The 15814-nt window shown below is 29.8% G+C and overlaps 1 protein-coding gene across 1 annotated transcript in view; it reads right to left on the bottom strand.

Moving 5' to 3' along the window:
* LOC125069309 (ATP-binding cassette sub-family G member 1) overlaps positions 1 to 15814 on the bottom strand; it is a 58543-nt gene that overhangs the window by 38631 nt on the left and 4098 nt on the right. The gene's annotated exons all lie outside the window — the stretch shown is intronic.

Here is a 15814-nt window from a genome sequence, read left to right as displayed (position 1 = left end):
TTTTAAAACATCAATTCAAAATCCAATCTGTATGTGTAATATAAAACGACCAGACTTTTAATGGAACAAAAATGAATTTAAGAATCCAGACACGTGTAAGGATATTAAATTAATATGATCATTTTATCAACAAAATTAAAATAAAAAAAAATACAAGTCGATTTATTTTGAAGACGTAACAAAAGGAACGATTAATAATCCTTTTAATATATTCAAAAACATAACCTGTGTCGTGTTCATTATATGAATTGAGGTAACATTTTCTGAACGGGACACTTTAATGATAATATCAATGATATCAGATTAAGATTAGGTTTAAAAACAATTGCCGGCGTGTGTGTGCAGTGATAATAATATACTGACATAATTTTAGTTACCGTGTCAATGTCATAGATTAGCAATTTGCGCAGGAAATTAAAAATGTATGTGCAAACACAGACGTACGCATTATAGTCATTCAATATAGAGATCAGACGTTTAGAGTACGTAGCATTACGTGATTACTGAAGCACGGGAGGATAACACTCCGAAACTCAATTGGTACCACGCGATGATCAACCTATTAGAGCCTAGGACTCTCTCACGAAACTCAGAATATGCAGCCGTTTCACTTCGCAAGCTGCCTGAGTAGTTACCACTACTAACCATTGTAACTAGAGACACAAAAGACAAATTATCTTAGTATAAGGAAGGGTTAATATTTCTTACAGCTTCAATGTCTGTGAGCGTCGGTGACTACTCACGTGGCCCATTTGTAGCTCTTATTCAATTTTATAACAAAAAATGCCGTAAAATCGAGCCAAACTCAACCTTTTTCTAGGATTGATGCTGGCGGCCGTAATATGAATATAAATTCAAAAAAAAACTTAAGTTAAATTTAATGATTTCACAATACATGACTAGTTTTAAAGGGATTTCAGAAGTTGTTACTCTTATGGGTGATCTGATAAAATATTATACACATACCAACAGGGCCTATAACCGTGTCTACAGTATGCAGCCTACGACTATAAAATTAATAAAAAAAACATAAAAAATCCTTTTCAAGTTTTAAACAACACTGAAAAAAATATTTTTATATACACATTAACAAAACTAAAAAGTACAAGTGTTTAGTATAATTAAACATGGCAGTGTTCCTTTATTATATCGTCTATTGTTAACAAATTTTATTAATTAATTTTATGAGCATGTGCCTGTTTCGCTAAGCTATGACCCTGAGTTAGGATTTTTTTTGTAAATAACATTTCGTTGAATTTAAGATTTATATACTCGTGTACCTCTATAAATAGATAATGAAGTATTAACTTTTTTGTTTAAACTTAAGTTACTAATACAATAGCTTAATTTATGATTTATAGTTTTTTGTTTTTTTTTTTTTTTTTTATTTCAGCCAGATTTATTTAAAATTAAGAGTACGGAAGAGGTTGTAACGTAGTAGTATAAAAAGTACCTGTTTTAAATTATACGATATTTTTAAAAATAGTACATATTTTTATGACCAGTTCTATTGTTCGATTTTTTTTTTATTTCAGCCAGGTACAGACACAAGTACAAGATCTCGGATATAGGTTTCAATGTAAAACAGACAATGGATTTTATTTTTTGAAAATAGTATATATATTTTTGTGAATGTGTTCGTCAATGTTTGTCAGAATAAGTAACATTTTTAATTATATTTTAATTGATATAGCTACAAGATCATTAACTTGCATATTTTATGATTTTGTTAAAAAAATAATAAAATACATAAACACTTAAAAATGTATTATTTATATGAATACTTATATACTGTTGGTTATTATAAAATAGTATCTTGGGAGGTAAAGAGGTAATTTAGAGCTCGGTTTCACCAGACTCGCTTAGCTGCTTTCACTGACACGAACAAATATTTTCCCTTTAGGATTCCGCAAATCTCTTACCAGATATAAACAATAACACATCATTTAATTTTATACTGGACCTTAAATAATAGCTTTATTTACATCTTTAGTATTTATATACAATTTTTTGATTTAGGGTATCAGTGTTAACGAATGTTAGTAAACTTCATTTGATAGCATTGACACTTACTCCTTTTTAATAGTTCATATACATAAGTAATAATAATATTTATTGAATTAAAAATAAAAAACGAAAGCGAATATTATATGCCTCATATGAATATCAACGATTACTAACTCTAAGGTTTTTATCACACGATACACGAATAATAAATATTTTATAAACATGAGCTTTAAATTTGTTCGCCCGTATACATGTAAGGATCATACAAAATGCTTCTATTTTTCTTTGTTTGAAAAGCAATACTTTTTTTAAACGTAAAGATTAAATTTAAAACAAAAGAATAGTATCTAATTAATTATGATGAACTTTATTTAATCTGTCTTTATTTTTCGCTTGAATAACTAGATATCGGAAACATTATATTATCTGTACAACAATCTCCAACACCGCAGTTTGCTTTCACAAACACCGGTGACTTAAGTCTCGAAATATCGTCAACTTTTCATTTCACTTACAATTTTTTAAGATTAGATACGAGTAAACGAATCAATTGTCTTATTTTTCTTAATTTTTATATTGCTTTGCTCAGATTTAAATATCGAATATCTAAGTAATTGTAATTAAAACTATATTCAAAATTATTAATAATTATTTCTAACAGTACCTACACGTGCGAACTATGTTTCTGATCTTGATGATATTTTAAGGTTTTTATACATACTAATTAATTCTACCTGGTAGTAAAAATATGTTTTTTATTTAAATTAATTAGACACACTAAAATAAAAATTTACAAATTAAAGATAAGATGCACCAAAGGCATGGGCATCATATCTGCTGAAATACTAATAAAAATAAATACACGATATTTCAATAATTAAAAGTAAATCGGAGTCCATAGCATTAACATTAAAAGATATAGGTAGATACTTATAAATTGATGAGGTTTAGTTATGTCTTTTTTACAAACTCTTTTTATAATAAGTAAAGATATAAGGGTCTCGTTTATATTATCTAACAGATTATTTGATAATAGTTACGAAACAAAACATGTTGTACTAAAACCGTAGAGCAAATATGTAAATGCATTTGATGGCCTTGGCCGGCAGCGCGGGTTACATCGATGATTTTCGTACAAATTATGCCGTATAATTAATTAAACTTTTATTTTTATTATAATCTATGCAATGTCCACATAAAACTTTAGTTTGCATAAATATTTCTTTTTTTCTTATGCCTCTAATATTGTCAAACATCTAGAAGGTTCTTTATTATGGATACTGTAAATAAAAACGATGCTTTGCGTTACATAAGTCTAAAAACTTTCTACGGCAGGCAGCTGGTAGAAATAATAGTTTTGATTGCTTCGCCTTGAAATTTTGTTTTCAACATCGTTGTAACCCTGTTAAGCTACTCTGCTAGGCCCTCGTATCACTTTGTATGTTTGTACAGTACATTGCACATCCAAACATTGCTTAAATTCCCTCAAGTTGAACTACACGAATATGTGAGCAGATTCTGCAAGCAGTTTCTTTTAGTTTAACGAATGCTTAAAGGTCAAACTGAACGAATATTTTTAACTTACTCAAATAGACAAAAGCGTAGATGATAAAAATGCGACGGTATTATGTTGTTTTAAAGTCGGTAATATGCTTTAATTGGTGTTATTTATATTTGTTAAATGGTAACTCACACATTTAAACAATTTTGACTTCAAGATGAGCCTTCATATATCGTCAAAGCCATGTTTATTTTAATATTTAGTATTTAAAGATAAATGCTACTATTATATAAATTGAAGCTTAAGGCATAAGTGTTGGTGCGCAATTCGAAGTAAAACAAAAATCGTTGCTATGTTTTTTATACTTAATTTGTTCCAACGATTAGGTTAATGGAAATCACCCGAATAGTTTCTAAGCAAACCTAATGACATTTAGTTTTGTTGCTAAAAGGCAAAACAAACGCACACACACACGCTCATACAGTTACATAATAATGAAACAGTTATAAATATTCAAAACTACTAAAATACTCATTTGTACGAGAGAGTTTCCAGATGTAAAATTCACTTATATTTTTCCCTGTTCACACGGCGACACGCTCGTACTTATATAAATTTAATCCAATTTTAATAATTTGTATCCATATGGCTTCAACTATGAAAGAATATGTGGTTACCTGCCTCATCGGTTAAGTGGCTAGCTTATATGGCCGCATGCCGAGTTCAAAGATTTAAAATACGCGCCGCGTCGGGGCGATAAAAAACAATCCCCCTGGAAATTGATACAGTTTACCCTACGGTATCCCAAAAATCACGTAAAGCTGTCCTACATGTGAACTCGTTCCCCTCGTATCGAATTTGTCGTCTTATAATACAGAGTGCGCTAAGAGTTAGCACACATTGGTATATAAGGCTATGGCTCAACGAGATGGCCCAGTGGTTAGAACGCGTACGTCTAAACCGATGATTGTGGGTTCAAACCAGGTCTAGCACCACTGAAATTTAATGTGCTTTATTTGTGTTGTATATAAAAGGTATTTCATATTGTTATGTTTATGATTATGATGAACTATTACGATCGGTAGAGAGATTTGCTTCTCTGTCATCTTGAATAATCTTAAAAAAGGTTCCAACAAAATATGATACATACAATACGAACATCAATCTGACAATTAATAAGTCGTCATATAAGATTAATACAAAAAGTGTATTATATAATTCATCAATCATCATTTCGACAAAGCTTTAGAATTATCTCGTATTTTTCCATAAATTATAATCAACATTTAATTTAAATGGAAATACCATACATGTCATAACATACTTAAAAAAAAACTACTGAATCAAATGTCTGATTCACTTTGTTCGTCCAGTAGAAGATTGCTTATAACAAAAAAAAATTTACATCATTCAAGATATATTTCCCATTACTCAAGATAATGCTTATATTTTTTACAAGAATAAAATTCAAAAGCCTGGAATAGTTTTTTTAATTACGTTTGTAATTAGGCAACACATTTTTTTCTAACGTATTAAAAATAATAAAAAAATATATCTGTGTTCGTATCTAACTTACTTTTGATGAGATGATTTTCATTTGAATTTTAGACAATCGGTTCATGTTATGTAACTGAAGCAATAAAGTCGTTCTAAAATATATGGTGACATATATACATTTTCACACACAGTTAATTGAAATATTGGCTGTTTGCTTAACCATCTTTGACAAGTTATGATTAAAAAAAAAAGCAAAATTTTTTAAAGCATTATTTATCATATATACCTACTAATTTTTTTTTTTTATTTAAATGAACAGGAATAATTCTATTTAACTATTATAAGATTAGTAAATCTGTTACACATTGCCGCTTAATACAGAAAATTAACAATTTGTAAGAATTACGGAACACTAAAAATAAAAATTTATACCAGCTAAAGAGACATGTCTTACGACATATTTTTTATCTGTGGAAACCATGTCAAAATCATTATGTAACTTATTATTTCGCATACATCAATAACCGATACATTATTCGACTATATCCACGACCGGCTAACACTCGAATATACTGAATATAATCTTTTCTTTTACAATTTAACTTTTATTTATCATTTATGCTGTATTATTTATAATTTAACAGTACAGAAGATACTGGACATAAAAAAAAATATATTAATGTACGCAACAAAATATAGAGGTGTTTCTCTACTAATTGAAAGAAAAAGGCCGACATGTTTTTTTTTAATATTACTAAAATATATAAATACACTGAAATTCATTTGTAATTGAAATATGAATTGTGAAAAAGTCTACACATTTTTCTTTTTATTTGTGATTTTTGGTCAATTTTATTAAAAATCTTCAATTGTGATTTATACATGTAATAAAAAAAAAACAAACGAACTATTGACTCGTATGACATCTACATTTACGGATTATATAAATACAGACAAATTCGATTAATAAACTGGTGTCATTTTTATCAAGTCGTATATAATTTGTATCGTTAATTTATAATATTTATTTAATATATTTTTGTCCAAGAAACAAATCAATGTGCATTTTTTATAAAGAATAGTCGTCCAAGTAAGCTTAAGGCTTGTGTTTAGACAACATTACATTATTTGGTATAAGGTGTTTATAAAATGTAAGGCGTTGAGCTTTGTAAGGCGGTATTTATATTAATAAAATAAATTACCATAGGTGCAATTAAAATTTATTTTGAAGCGTAATTTAATGGTATAGTTTTTTTTTTGTATAAGTTAATCGTGAGATTAATTTTATTTTGTTTCAGTATGTATTTTAATATTTTAATTATGTTTTTTTAATTTTACGATTTACTTTAACTAAAATACATGCCTGACTATAAATTATATTACACATACTTGTATCTACCAACGACTTCACCCGCGTGTTCGTTGCAGGGAGTAAGATTAAAAAATATCATACGTGCCTTTCAAAGAATAATCTATCTCCGTACCAAAATTACATTCAGATCTGTTCGGCAGTTTTGAGTTATTGAGTAATAAACACTCAAACAATCTTACGCATTTATATTAGTAAGATGTGTATAGCACCTTAAAGCATAATATAATTATTATTCATAATATATGTAATCTCATTCGTTAACAGATAATAATAAAAGGGTTGGTTGTATAATCAACCCTCTTATTCAATGTAAAGGGTTCCTGGAAGGTGAACAACGCACGCATCCCTTATTTTGTAGTCGTGTATAGACGATGTGAGCATTATCCATCGGACGGAGCATCTGCTCATTTTCTTATAAGAATCAAAGATAATAAATGTCCAAGAAAAAAATAACTGATTGAATATTGTACTGAATTATGAATACGAAATGAGTGAATGAGTGAGAATTGGTACGAAAATTCAGTAGTGGATTACATTCTCGATATATAATAATAATCAGCTATAAAATGTTTGTAATATAAAAAACTGAACACAATTAAATGACGCCCGTTTTATAACAATTAAATAATATTATTCCGCTAACGTTTTAACGAGAACGTTAGAGTTATAAGCGAATTTAAAATGAAATAAATTATTGTTTGATTCAAAATCGATTATTAAATTACGAAGACCGGTATTATTTCGCCATAGACAATTACGCTGAACTGTCTATGGCGCCTCGCCTTGACCGCGAGAGAGGCAATGAACTCGCCGGAAAGCTGCAACTTGGAAGTCGATATAGCCTAAATATATCGTTTTATTTATTACTGGATTATGTAATATGATAATATGTATAATTGTACCCTTTTGGAAGATAATAGGTATAACTTCCTACAGCGTCTCTGACTTCGAAACGAATGTGACTTTGATTGAAATTGAAACATTATTTAATTTCACGATTAATTTAGTGATGATAACATTAATTTGTATTATAAGTTATTTTAATTATACTTGAAGCTCGTTAAACAGATGTATACACTCCAGCGAGCAGGATGTTTCGCGTTAAATTAACAGCGTACTTTAGATGTGTGACGCTCAAGCTCAAAACATATCTTAGTGTGCGTGAAACAATTAGTATATGAGTAAAAAAAAAAACAAATTAGATTATATTTTTATTAAACGGTAACAAATTTAATAATAATTAATTAAATACATTTTTACATTTTATATTCATAACATAATTTTTTTATAACATGTTATGACTATGTATATTTTTGTTAGTTTTTTTTATATATATATAGGTCATTAGGATATCATGCTTAACCTGAGAATTGACCTTTTGAATGTTTATTAACTTAATCACTTTAAATAACCCGGTTATTATATCGCGTATAGACTGATAGGTACAAACAACGTGAAAAACTTTCGAAGCTTAAAAGATTAAATACTTAATATTATTATTTAAAGAATCAATTTTTGGTCACTGTATTTTTTAGTCTAGATCGTGTATAGAGACGCTACTCGTATGTAAGTATTCGACATTTTACAACAAAAATTCACCCTCCTCCATGCTATTTCTCCACCTTGGAATTTCCAAGAAATCTTGCATAATGAGCGTCTATTAACTAGTAACTATGCTGCCTTTCTGTCATCATTGCTAATCATACTTAAACAATATTCATTGGTAAAACCGTTCATGTTTAAAGTAAAACTTCTTTGGTCACGATGTTTTAAAGACGGTCGTTATTAGGTTCAGTGCTTGTGACGCAAAAATCTTTTTACTTTTTATACAAAAGGAAAGAGGTTGTCATATAATGTTCAATCCTACTAGGCACCAGAGATAACACCTTCCGGTCTTCGCATAACCAGAGGATGGTTAAGTCTTATAAGAAATAAGATGATGAAGATAAGAGGTCACTGAAGCAGACATGCTTAAAGAGCAGGAAAACAGATTATGTCACGAAACAGGACAACATTTCTTTAAGGAAAGCATGGATAATGTCGTTGTGCAATGTTTTTTTTTTAAACATAGTGTTATAATAAAACTTTAATTAAACAAACATTAGCAAATATTATAACATAATAAATGTTATAAGTTAACATAATAATACATATTCAATGATATTATTAGTAAGTAGGGCAAATAAACGATAGTAATATTTTTATCGTAAATTATTCGCCACTTCAGAGCACGTCATCCATTCGTTCGGCTGAAATAATGCCAGAAACGCATTATTTCAGCCGACGGACTTTAGGTTTTTTTTCCATTAATTAATATAAATAAATAAATATTTGTAATCAGTACGGAGAGAAGAGATTTACAAATGTTTAACTACCTTTAACCACAAGCGACATATTATTTTACAAGATTACAAGAAAGCCAAACAAACAAGGAGTTTCAATTTTTTCAGGGTTTATATATGTATGTAGCATGTACATGATTTCAGATACAATTTACTTTTACAAATATATATATTTTTTGATATATCTAGGTATTACCAAAGCATAAACTGCGAATGTAAAATATCAATTTTATTTACAGAAACGCATAAAATTAATATATTTTTGATTTGATAAGTATGAATACCATCTGGCATATACTGTTATCGTTTATATGTAAGTAATCATTATTTTATAGAGATAAAAAATAATCATGACTTTATACTTACCTTTTTAAAAACATACGCTGTCGCGAACTTTCATGACCTTTTTGATATCAACGATTCTATTAGCCTTTTCGAACCCCAATGATATTAATCTCAAGTTAAAATTTATACACAATTCAATCAAGGTCTTATGGTAGTAAAACTGGGCTTAGAGAGATTCTGAGAGATGATGAAATATGCTCCAAACCTTCTCTTCAAAGGAAGAGGAGCTTAGCCAAGCAGTGGAAAATTTAAAGGCTGCTAATGTTGAGAGAGATTCATTCGTTTCGTAAAACATACATAAGGCAGAGGCAGGTTATGTAGATGTTACAATATATTTGAAAATATTGAAGTGGTCGCTCGCGGCTTTACTCGCGTTCTAGTGACAGGTCGTTAGGTGTTAGGTATAAAAAAATGGCCCATGTCGTTCCTTGGTGTCCAAACATGCTTCAAACATCAAATTCGCTTGAGTGGTTTATTCCTAAAAAAAGCAACAGACAGGCAAACGGGAGGAGAGAGTTAATTCCGCTTTGATAACATAAGTATAAGTAGATTACGTTGCCGGAAAAATGAGGATATTTTGTGTCTACGGACTTTTTTAAAAATCAAATACAAAACAAATCTAATAAAATTTCAAACTAAAAAGAAAATGAGACACGCTGTGGATCCCTTAAATCAAAAGCCCATATGACCACAATGGTTGCATGCAGCTACACCTCAAAAATATGCAATGAATAAACAAACTAGATACAAAGCCTAGAAAAATTCCCTATCAGTTGGTATACCGCTTTTGCATTAATCCAAAAATCCAATAAAAAAAAAAACTAGCTAGCAAGAGGAATTTTTACCGAGGTTTAAGGTGCAAACACCCCAGCTTTATTTTTATTTATAATTCATCTCGTTCTCAGCGGGAAAGGAAACCTTCTTTAGGAAACCTGCATATATGAAGTGAGTTGAAGTTGGAAGTTTTTATAAAAAAAAAAAAATTTAATTAATTTCGTCATTTTAAGCTAATTGAATTTTTTTTTTTTTTAGTAATTCAATTATAACTCAACAGTCACGTTACATTGGAGACATAAAATAAATACTACTTGAATGATTTTAATTAGTAAGTACCAAGAAATACATTTTAAAGAGTTGATGAACTATTGAAGGTGAAATTTGAATCACTGTATCTATTTGAGTCCGGATTCATTATCGGTATGACGTAATCACAATTACGAAGTACAGTAAGGAGTGATTCAATATAATAGTTGAGGATAAATAAAACAGTATGTTCTTTGTAAATGATCTGATTAATGCCTCGTATCTCATGAATATTGTATGCCTTATTTAAATATATTACACGTAAGTTATTAATAAATCATTCAACATTGGAAATAATTATTCCGAAGGACGGAAGTGTTACTATAGGTTTAAAAAGAAATATTATTTTCACATCTCTAAACATATTTTGAACACACAAAGGAGAAAAGTCTCATTTTCTCTTCGCTTATTATCTCCAGTTTTGAACGTAGACGGTCTCAATTAAATATATTTAAAAGAGAAATTGGAAGGTTAATACATAGGGTTGTACCATAACTGAAATATATTTTATTTAAAATACTTATTGCACGTTATTTATTTTTATTGCTGCAGACGAAAGACAAATATATTTCACAATATAAAATAATAAGTCAACAATTAATTACGGAATAAAAGCGTCTTTATTTTACCATTTCCAGGTATTAGCTATACCTACTAATAATATAAACGTGAAAGTATTTCTGGTTGTCTGTCTGTTGCTCTTTCACGAAACCGCTAAACGGAATCCAATGAAATTTCTTTTGGAGCAAGTTTGAACTCCAAGAAAGTATAAACGTCGTTCCTAACATCTGACGTTGCACTGCAAAAACGCGAACGAAGACGCGTGTAAAAAATACAGTACATTCATCCCATCACTCCCATACTTTGTTAATATAACAAGGTTTTATTTTTCATTATTATAAACTGACACATTTATTCGTTACAAAGTCAATAAATGCGCATAATAATGCCAATTGTAAAGGTGGAAAGATCAATTGACTTGAAAAAATTGCGTTCCAAAGTTTCGCTTACGAAATTGTATTTATCGTTACAGTTTGTCTGATGGAAAATTTAATACTTCCAAAAGAATACATTTCAGATTACATTTCAGATTTGGAAAATATAGTTCCGTTTGCGTGGATTTCGTGGATAAAAAAAATATCTAATATCTATATCCATAGCAATATAATATAGATATGACTTTGCTAGAGGCTCATACAAAATTATTTAAAAAAATCGCGTATATACAATAAAGAAGTGAAACCTTTTTGTGTCAAAACTTTTTACTCCGACGCTTATAAAGTAATTTGTCAATAATTCACACTCATCGCGCTCAAACACTTTCACTTTTAAATAACTGCATTCTCTTGAAACTAAAAAATACTTACGACCATATAAAGTTACTAATCTATACAGTAAACTTACTAAAAAAACTTTGTATTGCTCTGTAAATCATAGCAAAAATTATGAAGGACTTGATACAATGCAATAAAAAGATTGAAACATATAATTCGGGGCGGAAATTTAATGACGAACGCAGAGACATTGAACTTCAAAATTAGGTTACCGGGTTACGTATGATAATAGAAACTCCACATAAAAACGGTAGTATTATTATCGGGAAATGAACTATGGTTATTCCATCTGTTATATGGGCAAATCAATGTATATTTTACCTCTAATTATAATAAAAAAAAAAAAAAAACTAAATATAACAAAGAATCGAAAGCGCCAAAACAACCTTGAGATAGTTATTTATTTAGAAAGACAGTTCACACAGCGTTAACGTTCACAGACTAATGCAAAATTCACAGAGTATTAAAAAGTAGAGAAGTATTTTTGCTAAAAATGTTTCGTTTATGTTTTATTTATATTTGTCAATTAGACAAATCGACTTTACATCGATAATTAATAGATCACTCAACCCGTAGATATTAACAATAAGAGAAAACATTTTTTTCGTATATTAAGCAATATATGAAATAAATAGTTTCTCTTAGTGTGTACGTAGTGTGGTGTAGAGTGTGGCACCGACAATCATGTGATCTGTGTCTCCAGTGCCTCGTGCCTTTAATTATCGTATCTAATCCATTCATCACGCAACGACAACTTACGACAACGGGGGGCCTTTTCGATTAATAATACCATTACACCACCACACAAGAACCATAACATTGTATTGTTCTCCTATTCTACTAACAAAACGATCCGGTTTCAGTAAAAATTTTTTATGGCATAGGTTGGCGGACGAGCATATGGGCAACCTGATGGTAAGTGGTCACCACCGCCCTTAGACAATGGCGCTGTCAGAAATATTAACCATTCTTTACATCGCCAATGCGCCACCAACCTTGGGAAATAAGATGTTAGGTCCCTTGTAACTGTAGTTACACTGACTTACTCACCCTTCAAACCGGAATACAACAATATCTAATGAGTAGGTGGTACCTACCAAGACAGGCTTGCACAATGCCCTACCACCAAGCAAAGTCGAAGTTTTAATCGAAATAGAATCGTGTATACGATATGTTCGTAATCATTGTGATGTAATTGTAATAATATGTCAAAAGATTTATTAAATACATAAACTGACTGGTAATCATTCCTTCCAAGAATTAAACAATACCGGTTGTAGGTATCTAAAAATTTTATTTAAGGATTGAATAATTAAACAATGGAGTCATTTTCTTTCGTATGTCAAAGCAATGATGTCTGAATGGATATGTGAGAAATCATTGTTTGGCCAGATAAAACTTAATTAGTGAACAATTACTTTATAAGGTCGTATATATATAATAAAAATTATCTATTAACACCATCTTGATTTATTGAAAAAAAAAAATATTCTATACTTATAAATTATTAGATAGTTTTTTGTAATGTCGCATTGAAATAACCACTAGACCAATATGCATAAAACGTATACCAAAAAAATTCATCGCGTTTCGAAGAAAATCTTAGTAGGTACATAATATTATTTTATAAGTATCGGCGCTTCGCAGTAGAACCCGCTTTAATTATAGACTATTGACGTGACAAGCGTGAATGTCAAATTTTAATAATAAATATTTATTTATTTATAGATTTTCGAAACATTATCGGCATATTAACAAATTATTTAGTAAAAGTAGAAAACAAGCTCTTATACAGTGATACGCCACAACAGGCATTTACATCACATACAAAAAAAAAAACTAAACACTACACTCCTACATTAATACATCTTTAATATACGAACAAAAACAGGAACATAAATTATTATTTATTAAAAATAAATAAATGAACTAAAATAAGTTAAGCAAAGAGATTAAATTTAATAACTAAATAGACTATTAAGTTATTAAATTTCATTTTTAATTTTTAAACTATTTAAAATAATTTTAGATTTTCTTAAAACTATTGCTATTATTGCTGTATATATCAATGTTGTGAGAAGCGATATTATTGTAGCGTCCCATATATACGAAATCTAGGAATAGCGAAGGTATTTTGAATTTGGTAAGTATAACTTTTGCCGTTAGTAACTATTTAAATAAACACTTATTAGTTTATCTACGATATCAGTAATAATAAAATTAGAAGAATAATTAATGCGCTGTCTGCGTACCAACGTGGCAGCCCTGCGCTATCTGTTCATTATCTCCTCCAGCCCTTATCCCAATTTTACTTAGGGTCGGCGCAGCATGTCTTCTTCTTCCATACTTCTCTGTCGCTGTCTCTGTCTGTCATCTCACAAGTAACATTTTTTCTCATATTCTCTTTCACAAAATCCATCCATCGTTTCTTTGGTCGTCCCCTACCTCTATATCCATCTATATCATTAGGTACTTAATTATATCATGATAAAAACGTTTAGACATTCTGTAGACCGAATACACGAATAAATATTTACTTTCCTTGGCCGTAATTAGGCAGTTATGTAACAAGAAATAATATTTACATAGCATTTCTATTACCTAACATGTTGAATTTATATTTAAAAAAAAATAACAAAACAACATCAACATTTGTTTTGGTTAAATAATTGAAGTATATTTCCAATTTTTTGTTCGTCTTTATCTCTTTATCTTATTGTCCTCCAACGTTTATTCATAACAACGTTGTAATCGTGTAATCTACGTTACTTCCTGGAAATCAACGGCAGCAGTATCAACGACGTGTAATCCTGTCGGCTTTACTTTAGTATAATCTACATAACGACGCAGTAAAGGCCGTGCGTCTAATGATAATGACGGCAGTGCGATTCTGTAAGAATTTTTCGTATCTCACTCGTGAAATGTGGATAGCCGCCTTAAGGCGATACACTATTTTGATACGTGTTAATTGTAATATTATAACGATTACAATAAATGTCGCATATCACATACTGACGTTTAACGTTTATGTTCTGATATCGAGTTTTTACTTACAGAATAGCTCTTACAGGCCAAAGCTGTATTTGTAAATGACATCCATGTAGCGATAAAGAATTTTAATTAAAACCGGTGACGTATTTTAAATACGAAATTTGGGTATGCATCTTTTAAGATTAAGATACTTCGACATTATTTAATCAATTATAACGAAAATTGGAATATACCTACATTATATTGTAGAGAATGTTGTTATGTTACACGTTATTGAAATTCAACACTGCATAGCACTGCATTAAATCAAATACTATACTGTTCAAGTAGTTCAAACAATCGCCATGACAATCGGTATACCGATATTAATTTTATCACAGATATTAAAACCGACTTCAAAATTAGAAACAGCTAATGGTTTTAAAATAGAAAAAAATATTTTTAGGACATACGGAACATAAAACAAAATTCCAAAACGGATTTGTCTAAGATGTACCTAATTCAGTACACACGTCGACAATTTTTTTGAGGTCAGTGCCAGCAATGCCAGCCAGCAGCAGACGCGTGTTAATATTAAGTATTAATATTGTTATTTATTAAGAATATTTTTTTAATTTGTGTTTGGTCTGTGCTGGCTGGCAATTTTATTTGCTGTGTTCTCCTGTAATCGTTTGTACATAGTTCGTTTTAATTTAATGTTAAGCGTATTTTGGATGCTTTGGATATTATATTATGTACGACTGTTAAGGAATCAAATACATAAATAAGGGACATTATCAACATATTCCTGGCAGTAACTTGTCAATTCTATAGATACGTCACAATTTATATATTTATTTTTATATAAAAAATGAAAATGAATTTAACAGAATATGAAGTCTTTATTCAATTACTTATGCATGCTACTTATTTTTTTTTATATATATATATTTTTTTTATGTCATTGGTTGGCGGACGAGCATATGGGCCACCTGATGGTAAGTGGTCACCACCGCCCATAGACAAAGGCGCTGTAAGCAATATTAACCATTTCTTACATCACCTATGCACCACCAACCTCGGAAACTAAGATGTTATATCCCTTGTGCCTGTGATTACACTGGCTTACTCACCCTTCTAACCGGAACACAACAATACAGTGTACTGTTATTTGGCAGTAGAATATGTGATAAGTTGGTGGTACCTACCCAGACGAGCTTGCACAAAGCCCTAACACCAAGTAATTCATTACGATTGAAAAATTGTAAACGTCATGGCTGACGTCATCATCAAAATGACATTTATAAGTATGTTTTTTAATCTGATTATTTTTCGATAGATTTTCTTTATTACATACCGAAAT

The sequence above is a fragment of the Vanessa atalanta genome, chromosome 15 (genome assembly GCF_905147765.1).
Source record: "Vanessa atalanta chromosome 15, ilVanAtal1.2, whole genome shotgun sequence".
Lineage (NCBI taxonomy): Eukaryota > Metazoa > Arthropoda > Insecta > Lepidoptera > Nymphalidae > Vanessa > Vanessa atalanta.
The sequence above is the reverse complement of the archived record's forward strand: the minus strand, read 5'-3'. Positions and strand labels throughout refer to the sequence as shown.